Source organism: Camelus dromedarius, chromosome 6, assembly GCF_036321535.1.
Source record: "Camelus dromedarius isolate mCamDro1 chromosome 6, mCamDro1.pat, whole genome shotgun sequence".
NCBI lineage: Eukaryota > Metazoa > Chordata > Mammalia > Artiodactyla > Camelidae > Camelus > Camelus dromedarius.
The window spans coordinates 82,725,887-82,749,507 of NC_087441.1; the positions used below are offsets into that span (position 1 = coordinate 82,725,887).

Below are 23,621 nucleotides of genomic sequence, written 5' to 3' on the forward strand. Positions count from 1 at the left end.
TGGGGACGGTGCCATTAATGTGCGGGGCCCACGGGGTTAGGGAGGCTGCCGCGCGGAAGCCGGTCAGTTCGCTCAGCTCTCCCCCGCGGAGGAGCCAGGGGCGGCTTCTGCTGCCCTAGTAGCGGGACGCCGGTCTCCAGGTGAGCTTGCTCCTGGGAGGCGGCGGCGGCGGCTGCAGGGGGAGGGGGTCCGTTCCAGGGAGTTGCTCCATTTCTTCTCTCCCGCGCGGCCTGGCCTGAGGGCGACCTCTGCCGCCGGAGATTTGCCTGCGGTCCGACTCCAGGTGAGGTTGCACCTGGGAGATGGGTGCGGTGCAGTCAGGGGGCTAGTAAGGTGGTGGCTGCGGGGATAGGGAGGCTGCCCAGGGGGAGCTTGTGTATTAGCTCCCATGTCTGTGCCGCGTGGCCTGCAGGCGGCATCTGCTGCGCCAGGTCCCCGGACACCCCTGTCCCACTTTGCCTGCTGGGGGCGGGAGGCAGGGTAGTCAGGGTGCACGGGTGGCGGGGGTCGGGGGCCTGCAGCGGGGGAGCGGGCACATTTGCTCCCATCTTCCCCGCGGCTTGTCCTGGGGGCGGTCTCTGTTACCCTGGGTTACGGGACACGTGTATCCTAGTCGGCCTGACCCCGGGAGGCGGGCGTGGTACGTTGAGGGTGGTGGCAGCAGCGGCAGGTTTTCCCATGGAGCCGGTCCATTTGCTCCCATTTCCCCCCATGGTTTGCCCTGAGGGCGGTCCCTGTTGTCCCAAGTTCGCCGAACGTCCATCTCCAGGTCAGCCTGCTCCCTAGAGGAGGCCACCGTGAGGTCAGGGGGCAAGAGAGGTGGCTGCTGCGGGGGTAGGTGGCTGCCTTGGGGAGCTGGTGGATTGGCTCCCGTCTCCCCGATTGCCTGGTGTGGGAGTGGCCTCTCCTCCCCCAGATCACCAGACACACCTGTCCCATTCAACCTGCTGGGGGAGGGGTGCCCTGGGCGGTGCCTTTAAGGTTCGGGGGTGTCGACGCCGGGGGTAGAAGACCTGCAGCGCTGAGCCTGTCAATTTGCTCTCCTCTTCCCCGCTGCCAATCCTGGGGGCGTCCTCTGCTGCCCAAGAAGCCGGATGCCCGTCTCCAGGTCAGCTTGCTCCTGGGAGAAGGGCGCGATGCGGTCGAAGGGCAGAGGCAGCTGCGATGTCCGGCTGCCCCGCCTAATGGGGCCACTTCTTCTCCTCTCCCCTGACCTGGCCTGGGGATGGCCTCTCCCGCGCAAGATTCGCCTGACACCCCACACCCGGTCTGGTTGCTCCTGGGAGGTGGGCGCGGTGAGATCAGGTGGTGGAGAGGAGAGAGGGGCTGCCCCTGGCGAGGTGGAGGATAAGCTCCCATCTTTCTGGAGGCCTGACGTGGCCGACCCTCGTTCCCAGGTCACGCTTCTCCGGGTCATATTGCCCCGGGGTTGCAGTAGGGTGAGGGGGCGGCGGGGTGTTTGCGGGGGTATGGAGCCTGCCGCTTGGGAGCTGGTGGTTTAACTCCCATCTCTTCCTCATCTTGGCCTGGGGGCAGCCTCTTTTGCCCCAGGTCCCAAAGCACAGTTTCCCTGACAGCTTAGCCACTGGAGGTGGGCAGGATGTGCTGAAGGGGCGGAGGCAGCTGCCAAGGCAGCGACGAAGGGGGCTGTCCCTGACCAGCTGGTCAATTTGTTCCCATCTCAAACTTTGCTGCCCCAGTTTCGCAGAACGCCCTTCTCCAGTTAATTCTTCTCCTGGGAGGTGGGCGCAGAGCATGCAGCCCAAGGTCTGGGCTCTCACCTGGGGAGGGGCAGAACCCTCTTGTTCCCCTTTGTCTTTATTCTTCAGCGAAGGGGTTACTTGACCCAATTCTTAATTCTGAGGAAGTGTAGCCTGTGTTACGGAAGAGCTGCTGGACAGTGAGGTTTCTGGGTGGGTTTTCACATCAGCTGATGCCCCAGGCAGGCAGGAAAGCTATTACTCAGAGCTTCTTAGTCTGGAGTTGGGGGATGGCCCCACCATCCTCACCATGCTTTTTAAAAATGTGTTACTCCTCTCTTTTTCCTAGGTGACATTTTAGGTTATTGGGTCCCAGATTGCTGGCACACTCATCCCTGTTCTCAAATATCTTTTAAACTTGGGTGAAGTGATAAGTAGGGGAAGATGATTTACTGAAAGGTAAGAATACTTAAACTTGCATTAAAGTTAAATTCTGTCAATCTTTCTCAAATGATTTTTCTCTGATTCTAAATCCACGACCAAGTGAATGTTGTACTCCTGTGTAAATCATTGATCTTCACATCACATTTGTTGAGTGGTCAGCGAGATTTGTTAATTAGATTATTCCTGAAAGAAAAGCTCAGGCTTTTGAGAATTCCTTGTCGGATGTCACCCAGGCAGTCACAGTAGAAGACAGAGCTGATATAAAAATCCCTCAGCTGCCTGAACTGCAAAGCTTCTGGAATTACTGATCCCTGAAATGCAGGTGACACTTGATGATAATCTGGGGGATGGTTTATATGATCAGATTCTTCCAGTCCTGTAAATGTGTTCCGTGGCACCAGCCCTGAAAGAACTGGTCATAGGGGCCATATCATGACGGGTGCGATGGGAAGGCAAGGTCTAAGAGCTGAAATCACTGAGATTCCACACTCGCTAAACACAGACTCCAGAGCCTAATAGTTGTCAGGTTCTGTTCTGGATTTGAGAGTGTGTTCAGACATGATTCTTGCCCTTCAGGTGTCACTGCCTGCGTGGTAGTAACCTTTACATAGATCTGGGGAGAATGGCAATTACGTAGATGGGCTGTTACGGTACTCAGTGTGCCCAGGCTCGCTCTTCCAGGCACTCGTGGGACTAACGAGTCATCTTATTCAATCATTCACTAATTTATTACCATTGAATTGATCATTTGTCCCACAGTATGTGAAAGAAGGTATCAGGAAGCTGAGTTTTGTCCCCTCTCCTATCACTGATTGTATCTGTCAGTCGGGCGCCTTGAGTATGCATTGTGAAATGGTGGTATTTCTTGCCCAATGGGGCTGCACTGTGAGTTTTGAGAATCAGGGGAGTCACGTGGGTAGGACAGCACCCTGACACACATGGCCACCCCACCACATGAGACAGCATTGTCGATGCTCAGGTGACCCGATGTAGACCGCGGTGCTAAACCTGAGCATGTTTAGTGATCTTGGTGGCTATGAAAATACAGACTACCCGTCCTTACCTCTGAGACTCTGAGGGTGTGCACAGCAGAATTCTGCATTTTAAGAAGCACTTTAACTAAATCTGATGAAGATGATCTGAGTGTCCCACTGAGAAACACTGGTGTGCGAGACACCAATATTGAGGATTCTCAGGGAGCGATGTCTTTTCAGGATTTTCCAAGGGCCCTCACTTGAGACTTTTGCCTTGGGTGTAATTGTATGTGTTCAGAAGTGATGTCTTTCACTTCCAGTGCTTGTCAGCATGCTCTCTGCAGGGGTTTGCTCTCAGTAGATGGCAAAAACTATGATTCTTCAGGTCACCGAGCTAGAGTGTGAGCGATATTTTATTTTGGTTTTCTTTATAGCAATGCAGAGTCTCCCGAGAACAGATTCAGACTGAACAGATTTGTGTCAGAATTTGGGAGACCGCTGGTGCCCAAGATGTTCTCTGGCAGGTCAATGACGAATCTAGGTCCCTCTTTCACTGCTACGTCAATGAAGTGGGCCACTTCAACAAGGCCAAACCTGGTATCCCAACCATAGCCCTTGACAGTGATGTTCGGCTCCAGGAAGCCATCAGATGCAGCAGGTGGCCAGAGGAGGAGCCGAACGTGCTCATGAAATGTGACATCCACAACTTCATCAACACGGACCAGAACTCTTCCTTTGGGGAAGATGATCTCCTGAATTTCGAACCACCGATTGTTCTAGAAAATAAGCCAGTTGCCCAGACCCCACACAAAGACTTGAATTGAGAAACGTGCTTTGTCAGGTGTCTTTTTGAAGATATGAATTCTGTCTTTGTATGGCAGGAATTCCCCTTTCACAAAATTGTATGTGTTTGTGTCTGAGAGAGAGAAATGGAGACAGACAGAAAGACGAAGAAGCAGAAGAGAGCCCCCTCAGAAGAGAGCTAGTTAAGGTGAGTTTTGTGCCATTAAAAAATATTTGGGGTTTTGGGGGGAACAAAGTATTTACACTGTCTCATTCTCCACGTTGGAAACCTTGGCACCACACTCAGTGTCAGCATCCTTGAACAGGGGTTGGCACGGTGCATTTTATCTCGCGCTGCCTCTTCCATGTTCTGCCTTTAGCACGTTGCTTTGCCTCCCAGGGCTGCCACACTTTAAACTGTAATGTGAGGAATCTGGAGTAGATGATCCATCCCAGCTCTGCTGTTTTGCAAATTTCTGATTTCGTATTCGGATGAGGCTGGGATACACCCAGAGCAGTATAAACCAGGCCCTACCTCCTGTCTCTTGCTGGGGCATCCCTCAGGTCTGTGCCTTCTACTCAAGCCTTTACTGAGCCCAGCTTTTTTCAGGAGCCCAAGTGCCTACCGGGATGGCAGGAGACCTGTCTCTCATGGTCACGGTGGCTGAAAATTCTATTGGTTGTGCTGAAAAAGCTCTTCTGAGATCCTCCGGCCACCCTTGCTCCAACCTGAGGACAGCCCTACCGTTCCTTTCCTAGGAGGAGGATCAATCCATGGTGCATTTTATGACAATCCTGTCCCCAGGATGCACGGAAGGTTATCAGCTGAGTGAGGGGAAGTGCCTCTGTGTCTCTGTGTCCCTGTATCTCTGTCTGCTCACAGTGCCCTGCCACCGGCTACTGAACAAGAAAAGTGCTATTGACCATGCTGTGTGTTTTGCAGATGTGTAGGTGATGGTCTTGTGGCTCATGTGTGGGCTTTGTGCTGGGATGGTGAAGGGCTTATAAATACCTCATCAACATGTATTCTAGGTGACCTGGTGCCACACAGACTTGATTCATGAAGGCATCAAGCCTGCACACTGGTTTGGAAACAACTTGGTTTTGATCAGTCACGCTGCATGCATGACTCACTGCTGATCTCTGGGTGTTTTTTTCATTTTAGATTTATTCACCCAGTGTCTTGCTTAAGCTGAAAAATACATTTATTTCACTAGAATATTCTCAGATTCTTTGTTTTCACACATCCAGTTGTTTAATTCCTTTAAAAATCATTTTGTGTTTATAATGCCTCCTAATTTCTATCATCTCTAGGTTCCCAGTGGCCTGAGCCATGCACCAGATTTGATGTAGGAACTGTTCCACCAAAAGAAATCCCTTTGCCATAATATCTTTTGAGGAAAATATTATTCTTTAAGGCTCTAACAGTAAATCGTAGAACAAAGCATGGAACATTTATTGTAGTTAATACATGTTCATGCAAAAAGAAATGATATTTTCATTAAACAATGTTGATTTTAATAACTTTTACTAATGTGAATATTATTATTCATAATTTAAGTAACCAAATAAAACCACAGTTATTTATTATGAAGATTGAAAACTATTTACACTGTCTCTCAATTAGAGGTAGCTTTATTAGAAGACTGAAGGGTATTTAAAAGATGGAAAAATACCCATGATGACACCATCATTTTTATTAACTAAATATCAAGAACTGTGCAGGGTTAAGATTTAACCCTCTGCAAGCTGTCAAGTTAGCATGAGGTAGTTTGTGGATGCTGCTAGAAGACAGGAGACTCCCTCATTATCAGAGACAAAGAACTTCCTTCCAGCACAGCAGGCAGCTTGGGGTTCATGAACATGTTGGTTCCTGAGTTTCTTTCCTTTTGCTGTTGTAACAAAGGACCACAGACTCAGTGGCTTAAAGCAATACACATTCATCGTCTCACTGTTCTATTGTGCAGAAGTGCAAAGTCATTGTCAGTGGGCTAAAACCAACGTGTGGCCAAGGCTATGTTCCACGCCGAGGCTCTAGGGAGGGATTCGTCTTCCTACCTTTCCCAGCTTGCAGAGGTGTTCACACTCCTTGGCCCAGGGCCCTGTGTCTCTGTGACCTCTGCTGCCACTTTACATCTCTGTCTCTGACTATATAGTTATAAAGGAAGAGTCTTCTACATCTGGTATGGACCCTTTTTCCTAAATGGACATTGTATCTCTAATTATGTGCAGATTAAAACCCCTTCCCTCCAGGGTGTGGTGGCATCAGCTCACAAGGTTACCACTCTGGGCTTTAAGTGTCCTCTTTTTATTGTCAGCTGGGAACTTCTCTTTCCATTGTTAGCACTGTGTTACATTTGTTGTTGTATTTTACCCGGCATTACTGAAAGTTTTACTTAAAAGGGATCCTAATTAGCTCTGTTTACCTGTCTCCAGAGCTGAAAGCTTCAGTTCTAGAGTATCTGTTTGATTTCTCTTAAAAATACATTCCAGTATATTTCTCTGGTGAAAGTCTTTACCCTGTTATCTATTCTCACATAATTTCCTTATTTTCTTGAATATATTAAAAATATTTCATAGCCTTTATTGGTAACTCTGATGCCTACATCACCTGGGGGTTTGCATCCTTTGTCTAATGTTTCTTATTCTCATATTATCCGTTATATAGTCTTGACATGTTGCATGTCTTGAAATTCTTTATTACATGGCAGACATTGCAAATGAAAAATCCATATGTTATTTTCCGTGAGAGGTTTTCTACCTTCCTGTTAGGCAAACAGGGTGAGGGACTGATCATGTCACTCCAATCAGGCGCTGAGGTGGATCAAGACTGAAGTGCCTTTTTTCTTAAAACAGCTTTGAGGTATACTTAGCAAAGTAATTTTCACACGTATAAAGTGTACAGCTAATACGTTTTGACATAAGTATATCCCCAAGAAACCATGACCACATTCAAGAGAGTGAACATACCCATCACCCACAAAGCTTCTCTCCTGCCATTTGTTGTCCCTCCCTCCCTCCCCATCTCTTCCCCTGGAAACCATTGATCTGCTTTCCATCACAACATATTGGTCTGCATTTTCAAGATCCTTGTATGAATGGATTAATGCAGTATCTACTCTATGTTGTCTGACTTCTTTCATTCAGTGTAATTATTTTGAGAGTCATCTGTGTTGCTGTATTAATAGCTTATTTGTCTTATAGCAGAGTATTATTTTGTGCTGAGTTTTTACTGAAGAGTTTGTTGTGAGAAGTGTTTGGATAGACCATCATTTGTTTCTCCATTTAATTCTTGATGGATGCATGGGTTATTTATAACTTGAGCTATTATAAATAAAATTGCAGTGAATATTTGGTTACAAGTCTTTATATGGACATATGCTTTTCTTTTCTAAAGCACCAGATGAGGAATATCTGGGTTATATGGTAGATAGGTATTTACCTTTTTTAAAGAAACTGTTAAAGACTTTTCCAAAATGGTTGTACTATTGTAAATTCCTTGTGGTGTGTATCAGCTCTGGTTGCTCTACTTCCTTACCAGCACTTTGTAAGGTCGGTCTTTCTAATCGTATTCATTCTTGTATGTATGTGTACTAGTATCTCACTGTGGTTTTTAAAAGCATTTCTCTAATGACTAATGGCATCTTTAATCAGCATCTTTTCATATGCTTATTATCCATCTGGATATCTTTACTGAAGTGTGTTTTCTGGCCTCATTCATTCATTCAGGTGTTTGCATTATTATTGAGTTTTGAGACCTCTTTATTCTGGATCAGATACAAAGAGAGACCTTTATCAGATATATGATCTGCAAATAGCTTCTGTCTATGGCTTGTCTTTTCATTTGATTAGCAGTGTTTAGAACAGCTTTGAAGAGTCTTCATTTTGATAAAGTTCACTCTATCACTTTCTTTTTAAAATAGATTATACTTTTGGTGTCATAGCAAAGAAATATTTGCCAAACCCAAGGTCATAAAGCTTAAGCCTATGCTTTTTCTCCTAGCTGTTTTATAGTTTTAGATTTCCTATTAAGATCTATGATCCATTGTGAGTTAATTTTTGTATATTTTGTGAGTTGTGGATCAAAGTTCTTTTTTTTTTTTTTTTTGCATATCACTATCTAATTCTTCCAGCACTACTTGTTGAAAAGATCCTTTCTCCACTGCATCCTTTTTGAGAATCAATTGTCTATATAAGTGTTGGTTTAGTTCTGAACATTCTATTCTGCTCCATTATTCTATTTTCCTGTTTTACACCAACACCATACATTCTGATTACTGTAGTTTAAAAAAAAAAAAAAGGCTGAAAATCAGATAGTGCAAGTCTTCCAACTTTGTTTTTCTTGTTCAAAATTGTTTTGGATATTTGGGATCCTTTGAATTTTTATACGAATTTTAGAATCAGTTTTAAAATTCCTTACATCCTGTTCTGCCAAAATTCCACCCATGTCTTTGGCCATCTCCAAAGCCACATTTTCTGAAGAAGTCTCTCTAGATCCCGGGTGAAAGGAATTCCTGTTTCATCTGTGCTCCAATCACATTTGATAATATTTGATTACATTTATTCATATTTGGCTGGATGTACTTGTGTGATCTTTGCTGCCAGATAGTAAATCTCTCAAGATTTGGAATCTTGACTTGGTTCCATCTGTCTGCTGAGAAAACTAGTTCTATGCTTTGCAGGATTGAGCCCTGCAGTAAGAGGTATCTGCAGCACACATCTAGCTCACTGCTTGCATATCGTCAAGGAATCCTGCAGATTTAGAATTGTTTATTGATTGTTGTCTCCAAGACGGCTCAGCCTTTTTTATTTCTATTGCTACTGCTGCAGTTTCAAAGGAAAATGGGCTAATTATTTTCCAAATATCAAAACATACTGTAATTGAGCTGTGACGCAAATTATGTGCTGCTGTTTCTTAACAAACTGCTTAGTGTTCACAGGTACCTTCACTCATGGAACTTTTGGGAGAATGTCATATCCTCAGAGATAGCAATGCTGTCTTTGGCGACCTGAGCGGTAGTATCTGAACTCACTCCTGCTGTTTTTCCAGTGCCCCCTCTAGCCCTCCTCCAGCCCTCCATGGGGGGCCTGCAGTTCTTCCCTCGAAAATCCTGTTGCTTCTCAGGAAGAATTCCCTATGAAACATATTCATGTCCTTCTTGTGGGGACATTCAGTCCAGAGACCTGACAGCAGTGGAAAATGTTTAGACTGCTTTTGGTAGAACGTAAATTCTTCCATACTTGTTAGAAGCAAATCCAATGAGGAAACTGTGTTGGCATCTAACAAATCAGGATAAATGTCTGATGAGGAAGATCAGCTTCCCCATCCCACTCAGGCGTCATGTTGATGTGACCCTCACCTTGGCTAACATTTTCTCCTGTGAGCAACGTGAAGTTCAAGACGTTATGAATGGCTTTTTGTTTTTCTTCCTTAGTCTTTCCACATTCACTGTGTCTGGTGAGATTATATGAATCCTGCTTATTTTCAGCCCAGCACTAAGCTTTTTAAAAGGATCACGTGTTTAAAAGGCTAGTGGACAATTTGTTAGAAGATTGAAATCCTTAGACTTTGGTCCTAGAGTTGAATCTTGGTTACTGGTGAATGAGAATTCCCGTTAAAATTTTAAATTCAGTGATATAAAGTTTTAAAAATAGTTAAATATTAGTCAATTTCATTAAACACTATAGCAGTTATTTACATTTAAGCCTGTCTCTGGGGCAATTTTGTAATGATTCCCTCCCTTTATTGATTCTCTCTTTATCAGAATCCTTGAGAGGTCACTGTCATCATTGTCAGTATCATCATCATCATCACCATCATCATGGAACTGATTCCTCTGGGAGATTCTAGGAAAATAAAGAGCTGGACGGGGTTATGTGCAGGTCAGTGTGTGCATATAGAGTAAGAACAGTTGTCAGACATTAGATTCAAGATACCCATTCCATTTAGAGAAGAATGTGGTCATGAAATCCTGATGTGCTGAATGAAGGAAGCGATGGGAACAGGGTAGTCAAAGGAAAGGAGGAGGAAGTGAGCGAAGCGGGGAGCATAGGTCCTTGGTTAGGTGATCAGCACATTGGTGAGAATGAGGGGAGTGTGATGGCAGAATCATGTCCCTCCCCGGCCACAGGGTAGCCACCTGTGACGTGTTACTGTACATGGCAAAATGCATGACAGATATTTTAGGACAAAAATCTTAGAGGATTTCTGTCTTCTAAATTGTCTATCAGTTAGCATTTTAAACCCATGATACATTATTAAAGATTAGTGCAGGGGGACAAATAAAAAGGATTCATATAATCCACCAGACATACTGAATGCAGAAAGGCTAAGGAAGAAAAAGAAAAAGTCATTCATAAGTGCCTTGAACCATAAAATGCTCATGAGAGGAAATGTTACAAAGGTGAGTGTCACAGCCACATCCGTAATGACTGAATGGGATGGGACAAGGGGATCCTGAGATGAGACAATAGGGTGAGTAGCCTGGATTGTCCAGGTGGGCCGAATGTATTCACGGGGGTCCTTAAAATGGAGGACATTTCCCAGCTGAGTTTAAATTCAGAGGGAGGTGTAGCCATAGAGCAATGTTCAGAAAGGCTGCTGACCATGAAACTGGAGGAAGTCGTGGGGCACAAGCTAAGGAAGGTGGGTGACCTCTGGAAACTGGAAAAAAAAAACAACAACAAGGAAACATTCTCTTCTAGACCCTCTAGAAGGAAGGAACCCTGCTGCTACCTTGAATTTAGCCTAGTGAGAACTGTGTTGGATCTCTGACCTCCACAGCCATAAGCTGATAAATCTGTGCTGGTTTAAGCTCTTAAGCTTATGGAAATTTCTTACATTGGTAAAAGGAAAATAACAGTGAGCCGTAGTGTAACGGATTAAAGGTATAGGATTGGGTGTGGAGAGGATTCTGACATTTACACCTAAAAAACAACCAGGTGAAATGGGAAGGTGTTTTAAGGAAGACCTACCTGGCAGGGCTGTTAAGCAGACTGGAGCGAGGGGAGCATTGGAGTTAGAGGAATCAATTATATCTCTACCAGAAAAATAAGGAATAAAATGTAACAGGGCTTCAGTGATAGTGGATGTAGGAATGGAAATGGGCAGAGAGATATAAATATTACTTTGAAATTAGCTACAGGTTTGATGACTGCATGTTGGGGAGACTTAGCCGATGTGTGGACTGAATGTTTGCATCCCCTCAAAATCCATATGTCGAAACCCCATCTCCCAGGGTAATGGTATTGGGAGGCGGGGCCTTTGGGAGGTGATTTGTAGGACAAAATGAGGTCATGAGAGTAGAACCCTCATGAATGGGATTAGTGTTCTTATACAAGCCCCCAGAGTGCTTGCTTCTCTCTGCTCTCTGGGGTATGAAGATATTGGGAAGACAGCCATCTTCGAGCTGGCAATCTTCTCAAGGATACATTGACCATGAAAGTCTCAGCCTCCAAACCATAAGGAATATGCTGGTTGTTTAAGCCACCCGACACACGGTAATTTGTTACAGCATCCCAGACTGACGAAGACAGTGGAGAATGCCTCTGAGTTTGGCACTGATTGCCTGGAGAATGCTGAAACCCAGGGAAGTGGGCAGCACAGACGTTTACTCATTTAATCCTGCCAACACAGTAGGAGATAGAGTCTACATATTCCTCGCTACTTAAAAGGTAAGGAAAAAGAGGCACAAATAATAACAATGACAACAAAAACAACAATAATTTGTCCAAGATTCACACAGAACCCCCTGGAGGCAGAGTGAGAATTTATACTCAGGCAGGCTGGCCCAAGAGCCCCTGCTCATAACTAATAAGTCAGATTACCTTGCTTATGTGGATCAGTTTTTTTCAACTGTGATATGAGGATACTGTGTCCAGTAACTTATAATTACAAAATACTTCACTGTAACGGAATCATTAGTCACAGGCCTTACAAACCACAGAAACCTACACATACAAAAATAAATCGTTAGTTCAAGATAACCAATAACGTTTTTAAATATTATACCTGCTGGGCCTTTGCAATAAAATGTCTTTTTATAATTCTGTCTGGCTACAGAATAACTTCATAATCCTGCATGTTGCTGGTGGCTCCCATGTTGGACAGCACGGGCCTAGAGATTTTAAATTACTTGCCCAGACTCGCCCAGGAAGCTCGTGGTGGGATCCGAGCTATAGTCTGGGACTTTTCTTCTTATCCAACAAGTCCCTCATGGAAGTTTAGAAGCTTCTTCTTTGGTGCCCAGCTGTCTAGCCGTACTTATAACAACTTGTCAGGTGTTCCAGCCTGCTCCTGAACATCAGCCAGAACCCACTTCTGCCCTATTTTGTCCAGGTAATACCTTCTAGCAACTTCCATTGCCTTCTTGGCATCAGTTCTTAACTGGAAGTGTAGTGGCTAGAAGTGGAAATGTGTCCACATGACAAGTTTTTCATAAACATAGTAGGAGTGGTCAAGAGAATAAAACGTCAGGAAGATGAGTAGAAGCAGGTCATTTAATATACCAAATGGATACTTTCAATGTCTGTGTTTCCGAGTCCAGGCTTGTTCTGCTCCTGCATTACAGGCCAATAAATCAGGAGACCAGGTTTTGGGGCAAGAAATAGCGACTTCAATTTGGAAAGCCAGCTGAGAAATGGTAGAATATTTTCCTGGGGAACCATCACCCCAAGTCAGATTTCAGTCTCTTCTTATATTAAAAATGGGAAGTGGGAATGCTTGGTTGTTGCAAACTTGGTGTATGAATTCTTTGTTGTTAGAATCCTTTGTTCTTGCAGCTCTTCACCTGGGTCACATCCGTGTAAACCTCCAACAAACAAATGTCATTTTTTATTCTGTAACTTGTTATCTTTATGTGAATAGAAAAGTGTTAATATCCTTCAAAGTCAGAGCCTTGAGAATAGGTTCTCCGGTATATTTCAGGCTCTAGGCAACATTGTTTTACAAAAGGTGCAGAACCATCAAGACTATGCCTAGGAAACAGGGCACAGGGTTAAAGTCAAAGGAACAGATCTAAAATGGAGTCAGATTTTTTCTTTCCTATTTCAGTAGTGCCATGGAGAAGGCAGTTTGGGCAGCTTTTCGTAGGGTCCTGGAGGCTTTCTCTCTCAGCCTCTGTGTGCCTCTGTTGAAAACCCTTCATAGCTATCTGGCCTGCTGGAAAACCACTCCGCCTGTTTTGCCCTGAAGATGTGTTCTGTTTATAACTGATCTCTACTTCTTGGAAAACAACTCAATAAAAACTCTGTTGGTTTTCCACCAGCCATGGGCAGGGGTGAGGAATAGCACTTTATTATTTTATTAAAAAAAAAAAAAGAAGTCTTAAAACAGCACTGGGCACATAGGAGAGAGTCAATAAATGCTTCCTGGCTGAAATCAAAAGTGATGACTCAGTGATTCCATGGTTGCTGTATTTGCTGAGCTTGCTACTATTTGCTCCATTACACATTTTTTAACTGAAAAAAAAATACATGCATGTGGTTAAAAAAATTCAAACAGAGCACAAAAATACACAAGTGAAAGAAGTTTTCCCTCATCCTCTCTTCTTTCAGCCCTCCCTGGAGATGCCACTGTTTACAATCCTTTGTGTGTTTTCCAGATATGCTATGCACATTCCGACCTATGTATGTAAATTCCTTTAAAGTATTACTTATTTTTAACTTAAAGGGATTTAAATCCTCAAGTGTCTTCTGCCCTGGTAATAGAAAAGAACAAATCTGACTCCATATTAGATCTTTTCCTTTGACTGTAACCCTGTGCTCTGTCTCCTAGGCTTCATCTTACTTGTAAAACAATGTTGCCTAGAGCCTAAAATATACAGGAGATCCTATTTTGAAGGCTCTGACCTTTAAGGATATTTAACACTTTTCCATTCATATAAAGATAACAAGTTACATAATAGAAAATAACGTTTGTTTTGTTGGAGGTTTACAGGTATCTGACCCAAGCAGATAGCTGCATGAACAAAGGATTCTAACAACAAAGAATTCCTACATCAAGAAGATTGCAAAAACCAAGCTCGTAGGAAAGAAGCCTGAATTCTGACTTGGGGAGATGGTTTTCCAGGACATTAGTTTGCCATCTAGGTCTACAGAATGTTGCTACTCCATGCCCCAACACCTGGTCTCCCAACTTACTGGCCTGTCCTGCAATAAGGAGAATGAATTTGGACTCAGTAACACTCCTATCTTCCTAGCAAGCTGGGCACTGGAAATGAGGGCAGCTATCCCACACCCAGGGACATACTGTGTGCCCTTGATGGTTCCCCGAGGGTGGGGTGTGGTTTACCCAGGAAGGATTGGGACTATGCACCAACACTCAGGCAGTCTGCTCCTTCTGGGATCTGACCTCGTACCTCCCGCTCCCTGCCAGCACAACACCTTGGACAGTGGAGGTAAGGCAGAGATCTTGACTGCCTGTGTCCCAGAGTGTAAAAGGGGAAAATGTACTCTTTCCAAGGTAGTTCTGAGCGACAACACCTGCGGGTGCTTGGTTCCCAGAGGAAAAGGAAACCCAGCTCCACTTGGGGGCAACGGGTGTGATCCCCATAGGGGTTCTGCAGAGGCCTTGGGTGGAGGGCTGGACCAGGGAGGTAAAATATGAGCTGCGGGCCTTAAAGGGTTAGAGAAGTGTGCAGAGGCAGGACTGTTGCCTCCTTCAGGATACCCCCAGAGTTAAAACTATTTCTCTCCATCTCTGCTACTCTCCTCCACCCTCCATTTCCCTGCCTTCTCTCTGCTCCTCCTGGTCATGTCTCTCCCTCCACTTTTCCCCTTCTCCCGTCCTCTTCCCATCTTCTCCGTCCCTCGCTTCCCCACCTTCTCTCGCAGAACTCGGAGAGGATCGCTGGCCCTCCTGCGCATGCGCAGTCATTGCCAGCTGGATCGAGGGTTGGAAGCTCCAGCTCCGAGCCGGGGATCGGCCCCAAAGCTGCTCAGCTCTTTCGCCTGGTAGGACTTATGCTCCTGCCCCGGCGCCCCGGCCACAGCTGTACAGGGCCAGGTGTGCACCTGCTGCCTCTCGCCCCAGCCGGGCTCCCCTCAGTCCGCGGCTGGCGTCCCTTTCCCCTCTCCCACCCGCGAGTACTCTCCTCCCGGGCTGCCTCTCCTCGGCCGCCGGCCCGTCCCCGCCCCTAGGCGGGCTGTGTCCCGGGCAGGCGAGGTCTGCGGACCCGGATGGGGGTGGGCGGCTGGGGCTGGGGCTGGCCTCCGAGCGGGGCTACAGCCCGCCTCCCCCCACGGATTTCCCTGCCCCACGACCCCGGGGCTGCCCTCCTCTCACTTTCCCTCTCCCTGGGGACCAGATCAGTGGCGTCTGCGCTGCTCCCCCGGCTGAGTGCCTCCGGCTGTAAACCCCAGATTCTCCTGGTGGAGTCGGGAAAGGGGAGCGTCAGTGCTGAGGGAGCTTCCGACTCCTCCCTCAGTGTTTCTGCCCCAGGTAAGTACCTTGAACACTTTCACGTGTTATGATGGCGGTGCTTGATGTTGTCACTGTTTTTATAGTGAGAGGGATTACAGTGTTGAAAGCAAGGCTTGGTTCAGTTAAAAATGAGCTGAAGGCATGAGGCTGTGACATCCTCCATCCTTCCCTCTCCCAGGGTGAAACGTGTGACCGTCGATGTTAAAAAAATAGTTACAGTCCCTAAATAGCCCAATCCAGCTAGGGTGTGTTAACAGGAACAGCACCACCAGAGGCTTTGGAGACTCAGGGACATTGCAGTCCTAAAGAGCTCCTGGCAAAATTTGGTTTGTTTTGGTTTATTTGTTCTTCTTAAATTGTGGGGCAGACTAGTTGTATAGAGGGAAAAATAATTGTCAAGAAATATTTTTTCATTTAACATCTTTATTGTGATATTGTTCACACACCATGAAGTCCACCCACATAAATGCTACAATTCAGCAGCTTTAGCATATTCACAGTGGTGCAACCATTAATATTCCAGAACGTTTTCATCACTTCAGAAAGACCAGTGGAAATGAATGACCTATCCACCCCTTCCCAGTGCTGGTTCTAAAGAAGTTTCTTGGCTGTTCCTGACCATAAATTATCTTGTTACCCATAAAAAATCTGGTAGGAAATCTAAACAGAATTGTATTGAAACTGTCTATCAAAGCAAGAAGAATTAATGCCTTTATGGCATAAATTTCTTCTACCCATGAATATATCTCGGACCTTATATTTTCATATTTACAGAGCCTGGCCCATGGGAAGTCCTTATTAATTGTTGGGTTTGTGAATGATGAGATTCTATACATCGTTATTTGCAACTGAAGCCTTTCACAGAAGAGAAAATAAACTCACTGAAGCCAAGTGACTCTCTGATGGTCAGAAAGAGTGACAGCAAGTGCTGGAGTGATCCAGTGGACTTGGTGTTTGTAACCAGAATTCTCCAGCACCTACAGCTAAGGGGATCAGAGTATTCTTTTATTTTTTCTAAATGGCGTTGCTTTTATTTTTACTTATTTTTTAAAATTATTTTTTATTGAAGTGTACTCAATTTAGAATGTCAGTTTCAGATGTACAGCAGAGATTCAGTTATAAACATATGCATATGTATCTACATATGTTTTAGATTGTTTTTAGTACAACTCATTACAAGAAATTGAATATAGTTCCCTGTGCTATATAGTAGGTCCTTGTCATTTATTTTATATTTATTAATGTGTATCTGTTAATCCCCCGTTTCCTGCCTGCTAACCACAGTTTGCTTTCTATGTCCATGAGTCTATTTCTAGCAGCACCGTTTTTCCTAGTAATATATGCTGGTTGGCTGCTTTCAGTTTCAGTAATTCCACCTTATCTGTGGGCATTTTCCTTCTGGTGGGCCTGTGTGTGGTTTGCACACGTGATATAAGAGTTGTGTATTTGGGAGAACTCCAGGCCTCGTTTAGTGCCTGGTACAGAGCACCCACTGAGCTGATGCTTGAACTGGGAAAAAAAACATAGTAAATGTTGGAATTTCCACTAAGGTTGAGACTTCCAGGATTCTATAACCGGTTTAGCCCACCTTAATTTTGGCTGCACCCATACTGGGTATTTTGGTGGAACTTCATGGTATGGTGGTGTAGAGACGGGGCCTTGTATGCTTCTTCTCTTTCCTTTTTCTAAGACTCATTCTCCTGGGCCTTCCAGATCCTCCCCCAGAAGTGCCCAAGGCTGGCTTGGTGCTGCGCTGAGGCAATATTTGTTAATAAGGCCCTTTCCTCATCTCTTCTGAGCCTCCGTTTCCTTCTCTGCACAATGAAGACTTAGACTAGAAAGGTGCTTTTCACTTTCTTTTAAGCCATGTTTCCTTTGAGAAACAGAAAATACAAATCTCTCCTCCCATTCAACATATACATTTTGACACATCCTCCAAGGAGTGACATAGCTCTTTGTGGAAAATTGAAGTGATTGTGATTCCAGGTGGCACAGAAAAGACTCTTCAGACATTTACTGCAGGGAGAGGGCAGGAAAGGGGCAGTTCATCCCACTTTCTAGTGTGAACACTGGAACAGGGGCTTGGGTTTAAATACAGTGTCCGACGTGGCCTCTCTCTAATCTTTTTTTTTTTGCCTGTCTTTAATCTTGCACAATTTGATAAACCTCTCTCCCTCAGTTTCTTAATGCGTCAAGTTGGGGTGATAATAATTTAAGTCTTTTGTGAAACATTATACACATAAGACATTTGTTTCTCGGTAGAAACAAAACCTGCGAGAGAATCAGGGATTTCTTTAAAAAAAAAAAAATCTTGTCCACAGCACTCTGTCTGTGTCTATTTTGAAGTTCCTTGAGGGTGAGTGTTGGGTCTAAAGTCCATCGTGGGACAGGTGGCCCATGGGTCTGTGTGCCGCAGATGGCCCCCTCCTCCCCAGGCCTCTTCCTCTCAGTCCAGGATGAAGTTCCCTAGTAGATATACACAGAGATCTTGTGGAAATGGCTTTTCATTTTATTGTTTCATGAAGAAGGGCTGACATCATGAACTCTGTAGTCAGGTTTTGGTGACCTGAAGGCTATGCAATTACGTTTTTCTATTTAATAAAAAGAAAAAAATACAAGTACAAAATTAGTCCTACGGTGTTGGCAGGGGCTCTTAAAAGTGGGGACCATTAGCTTTGTTAGTTTCAGGTGCAGGGGCCTCTGGCCATGAGGACACATCATCGTGCTCTGAAGTTGGAGGGACCAGTGGGCTCAGTGGGAATGTTTACTGAGTGTATCTCATGGGCTGGGCATTGACCTATTTGTACTGTGTGTTCCTTATTTGAGACAGTGAGCTCATTTAACCTCAATAGCCTCTTTAATAAATTAGACATTTTATTTTGACATATATTGCATATTCCCATGTAGTTGTAAGAGATAATATGGAGAGGGCCTACGGACTTTTTGCCCAAGTTTCTTTAAAGGTTCCATCTTGCAAAGTTGGGATACAATTCAGTAATGACTCACTAACCCTTTGAGGTTTGTGTTATTGCCCTCATTTCTATTCATGATTAAACTGGGGTTAAGAGGAGCACACAGGCCTGCCCAGGTCACCCATGGTTAGTGTAGAGTCGGGTGAAACGTGGGCTTGGGATTTCCAGGCAGTACCATCATGATGCTCTGTGGCAGGGAGCAGCATTCACTTTGCTTGTTTATTCATTCATTCAACAAGCATTTATTGAGTAAACTCTGTGGGTCAGATGCTATCATAGGTTTATCTGATTCTTCAGCAGTATGGAGAATCCGGTAATGTTTCCTTCTTTTTTTTTAAATCTGAGAAAATTAGCTCTGAGATGTTATAAACCGCCCAAAGGAAATATAGCTCATAAATGAGGGATAGTAAATTTGTACAGTTCCTTCTTCTTATGCAGGTGGTACCCTAGGCATTTTACATTTGTAAAATTCCATAATCCAGATATATTCTTGTAAGGCAAGGATTTGTTTTCAATTGCAGTATACTCATGTTTACAATGTTGTGTCAATTGCAAGGTTTTTTTTTTTTTTCTTGAATTTGGAATTCAAAAAATATTTTTTGAGGGGGGTAAATAGGTTTAATTATTTTTTTCATTTTTTTTAAATGAGGTACTGAGTATTCAACCCAGGACCTCATACATGCTAAGCATGTGTTCTACCACTGAACTGAACCCTCCTCCCCAAAGCAAGTTTTCTTATCAAGTATTCTGCAGCTTAGGAGTTCAAATAAATTGGAGTTGAAATCCAGGTCTTTTGATCCTTCTGTGTTTCTTTGCATTATATCTTGCTGAGGGGTGTGGAAGCAGTTCCTTTATTCATTCCTTTATTCAGCAGTTTTCAGCACTGACTTTGCATCAGGGCCTGGCTAGGTGCTTGGAAACAGAAAACAAGAAATGACCCTTTCTACAGAGGTCGGAAGCCTAGACCAAAAGCTGCGTAATGTGATCCGACCTGCGGTAGCCAAGTGCAGATGCTGAGGACAAACTCTACCCCCGGCTTTGCTTGGGCTTCCCCTGCCTTCTGACTGGTACACACCAAGTCACCGCAACCCAGTGAGGCCCACAGCCCGCAGCACAGTATGTACCTCTGTCTCCTCTTCCCTGTAGTCAGGGCCTGCAACATGAGCATCCCTGACTACGTGCAGTGTGCTGAGGACCACCAGACTCTCCCCGTGGTGGTCCAACCCGTGGGGATCATCTCAGAGGAGAATTTCTTTTGCATCTATAAGCGAATCTCCTTGGTGAGGCAGATCATCCCTTGCGGCTCGCAGTGGGCACTCTGTATCCACTACAGTCAACACTATGCGCCCGAGAATGGGTGGAGCGACTTCCAGACCCACCGCAAGGTCGTGGGCCTTGTCACCATTACCGACTGCCTCTTGGCCAAGACCTTCGAGAAGCTCCATGTACAGAGGAGCTGTATGGCACCATGCTCTATAACTCTCGGCTCTTTGTCTTTGTGCTGCATGGGGAGGTGGCCGAGCAGCCGCGCACCGACGTGGCCTTCAATTTACGAGGACTGCAGGGTGGTGGAGAAGAGGATCGAGGACTTCACTGAGTCTCTCTTCATCATGCTCAAGTCCAAGTGGCTGGACTGTGCATCCGACAAGACTGGGGATAAGATCCTCCTGCTCTACATCCTGTTTGAGAAGGAGGACTTCGTGGGACTGGACACAGAGAGCAGGAAATTCTACCTGGATGCCCGGCCACCCTGGCTATGTGAAGGGTTGCTTCCCTACATCCAGAAAGGGATCAGCAAGGAGGGCTGTCTTGTAGCCAAGGCGTGAGGGAGGTGAAACCCGCCGGTTTTCAGACGTTTAAAAGTGAATCCGCCTTTGTTTCAGAGAGATTCTTTTAGAGTTATTATGGACACTTACTCCCGCTTTTCAGCCAATTCCCCTGGTGTGACCCCTGGAGTTGCTGTCCAATAGAGTAGCCAAAGCCACTGATGCTAGGAGAGCTGGGGAGGAGGCTGGTCTGAGCTGAGATGTGCTGTAGGTCAAATGCACATCAGACGCTGAGACTTGTCTAGTAAAAAGAATGTAAACTATCTTGTTTCTTTCTTTATTGATTACATGTCAAAATGATAGTATTTTACATACTGTAGAATAAGTAAGGTATGTTCTTAAAATCAGTTTCTAGGGTTTTTTTTGGGGGGGGTTATATTTTTAAATGTGGCAACTGGGAAACTTTCTTTACATGGCAGTCATTTCATTCCTGTTGGACAGCCTGTCCTGGGACAGTCTCATCCCTTTGCTTATAGATGTCATGCTGAATCCTGAGACGCAGAATGAGGTGCTGGTTGAGCTGGGGGTGGAGCCAGTGTCTCCTGCCTCCCAGGTCCAGCACCTGCACGGCTCAGGCACTCTCTCCCGGCCTGACACCACCATGCCAATTTAGGACAACAGAAACACTGCCAGGGGCTTCCAAATGAGCTCCTTAGGCAGAGAAAGGCGTGTCACAGAGAATGGGGCACAGCAGGGAAAGATTCGTCCTCACTTTGTCCCTGTGATTAGGTCAACGGACCCACTTTGCTTTGGAAGTGCAGACGAGCTCTTCTGGGCTGCCTACCCCCCCACCTTCTGCTCTGTTTCCCTGTGTATCTATCGAGATGTCCCTCGGGCAGAAGAAGGTGGGATGCCTTTGACGAGAGGTGGTCCCCATTTGCTGGGGAGAGTGTGGGAATCTGTGTCCCCCCGACCTACGGCCTCGGGCCTTGAGTCTGGAGAGGGCTCATGGCGGTCCCACAGGTGACGGTCGGAGGGCCTGGCACGTGCTGCCGGGCCTGATGTGGAGGAGGTTTTCTGCGATTCTCTGTGAGTCTAAAATCAGATTCTACTTTCTGGTTGTTGGTAAGTTGGAGGAGAAGATGCCAGAGAATTGATAAAAAGATAGTCCAGACAAGTCCTGTGAGTGACAGGCACAGGGGACCCGAGTCCCACCTGCTTGTGGTGCCCGGCGGGTTCTGGATGAATTTTCACTTCCTCCCCGGACATACTTCTATGTCTTAAGGAAGGGGTGAGGCATGTCGTGGCCATGACCTGTACTTGTCCTCGCAGGGCCCCGTGATCTACACGGCTTTCTCCCCTTCTGCTTCTTGTAGATGAGCTGGCAGATGTAGTGGCCTGGGCAAAGCTGAGGGCACAGATGCCAGCACCGTGCCACTCCCAGGCTGGCTCCATTCCCGACACGTGTCACCTCCTGCTGAGTCCCCAGGCATCAGTGAATGTCATTGCATTGGTGCAACGTAAGCAGGGACCACCTTCTCCCCCTGGACAAAATGGTGGGTGAGCAGTGGAAGCCTGAAGCCCTGCCCCAGCCCCCTTACCAGTGCCTCCTATTTTGTCACAGGAGGCACTGGTGACATGTTTACTCAACAACTGCTTGGCTCTGAGTCTGCAGACACACCAGAGAATGCCAGCTTGTTTTTGCCTTTTGAAGTCTGTCCTTGGGATTTGGCGGAGTAGCTGGTTGTGTGCTTAGCCCATAGTGGTTGACACTGTCACCATTGTTTACCCAGAACCTTGTGTACCAGGCATGGCTCCCAGCATCAAAATACAGCAGCGCATTAAACCTCCCTCCTGGTGGGTCTGTCTGTTTTGGTACCGTAAGTGCTCAACCAGCATCTGAACGTCAGTGAGATAACGCGGCCAGTGAGCTCGGGTCAAGTAAGTTCTCCTCCAGTCACTTTTACTCCATTGTTGCTTTTACTATTCCACAGTCATTAATTTTTTAAACAATGCTTTGGTGCAGGAACAGAGCCTAATTCTGTCCTGTTACTCTTGGTGGGAATGAGTAAAATTGTCCAGCTTGAAATGCGACCACATTTTGTAGCTCCAAAGCAGTCTACACGCATCTAGGTGAAGTTTAGGTTTGGGGAGCTGACCACGTTGGGGTCCCCCGGCAACGCCGCTCGCCTCAGGCCCCTGCATTCCCTGGAACAATAGGTGAGGGTGGGTCTCACCGTCCCCTCATCCCTTTCCTCACCAAACTCACGTAAATTCTTGTAATTGCTCTCAGTTATTTTTGTTCTCATGTGTTTCTAATTTTCGCTGTTCCTCTTTTCCTTTTTCTATTTCCCTTTCTATCTTGTACTGCCCTGTGAGCATGTTGTTGCGTCTGAAAAGTGGGCTGTGCACACCCTGCATTGGAAATAGCCAGATTGTCCTCCATGCTGTCCCCATCGCTTTAAAAAGCAAAAACTTAATAGTTGCCTTGATCCATATATTATCATAGTCATCTTTTTCTTTTCTAGTTTTTTGGAATTTTTGCTTTGTTAGCACATCCCCACTGGTGTTTGATACCTGTTAAAATCCTTGCTTTGAGGAACCAGTTTGGTCCTCCTTATGTTTGGTGACAAATGCGCCCTTATTAAATTTGTTTGATTGTTTTGAAGAAGTGAGATGTGAATTGATTTAGGCGGCTGCTGAGGGATTTTTTTCAAGGAGTATTTAAACTTGGAAAGTCAAAATCTGCAGCATCTTCCTTGATTCTGGCTTTTACACAAACGTGCTTGGCACGCGGTTCCGGGCTGTCGCTGTGTGACGTGCGTGACGGAGCTTCCTGGCCAGTGGTCACTGGTGAGAAAGTGGCAGGCTCGAGGGTGAGCAGCTGCAGGGGATGCTGTTGGAGGAAGCAGTCACCGGTTTTTTGTTTTTTGTTTTTGCATTCACCTTCCCCGTGCCATTTACTTTATTTTGCCTTCATAGAGAGGCAGGAGCGGGTCTAAACTCCATGCCACTCTTATTTTCCCTTTACGAGGCTGGTTTTTCTTAGTATCAGAACAACATGGCCTTCTCCTAAGTAGCTGGCTCACTTGGATCTTGTGGACACAGGGACCACTAAAGGGGACCGTAGCTTCCTCTCTGCTCCAGCCAGTGGGCATTCAGAGCCGGGTCTGTGGTTTGCCTCAGCAGCCGTGCAGGCCTCCCTGCACCAGCCTTTACTATTAACCCATGTTGGCAGTAAATAGCTGACTCGGTGTCTGTTGCAGCTGACGTCCACCACTGACGGCCGTGTCGTTACTTTGCGGTAGTGAGTCTCCAACACCCTAGTCAGCTGTGAAGTGACCTTGCATTCTCACCCACACCCTGGTTCATCTCACCCGGGAGAAGGGTTTCGCCACCACCGTCATGCCGGCCATGAGACATTGTTTCTCCATTCATGCCCTGGTCCAATTGTGGACACTTCATCCTTCACTGACATGGTCTCGCTTGAGAAAGGCCAGACGTTCTGAAAGAGCCCATCACATTCTGGGGGGGAACAGAACAGAAGAATCGCAAGTAGG

At 45.8% G+C, this 23,621-nt stretch overlaps 2 long non-coding RNA genes across 2 annotated transcripts in view; both read left to right on the forward strand.

Annotated features, from left to right (window-relative positions):
• The first annotated feature begins 663 nt into the window (after positions 1-663).
• On the forward strand, positions 664-12,144 carry LOC135321519 (uncharacterized). The gene is made up of 6 exons (XR_010381354.1): positions 664-834; positions 1,088-1,108; positions 2,050-2,159; positions 3,553-4,109; positions 11,416-11,575; positions 11,964-12,144. It is a non-coding gene; the product is annotated as an uncharacterized LOC135321519 (long non-coding RNA).
• Positions 12,145-15,148: 3,004 nt separating this feature from the next.
• Positions 15,149-23,621, forward strand: part of LOC135321520 (uncharacterized) — a 30,521-nt gene continuing 22,048 nt past the window's right edge. Inside the window, exon 1 of the long non-coding RNA XR_010381356.1 lies at positions 15,149-15,341. This is a non-coding gene — a long non-coding RNA (uncharacterized LOC135321520). The remainder of the gene's footprint in view (positions 15,342-23,621) is intronic.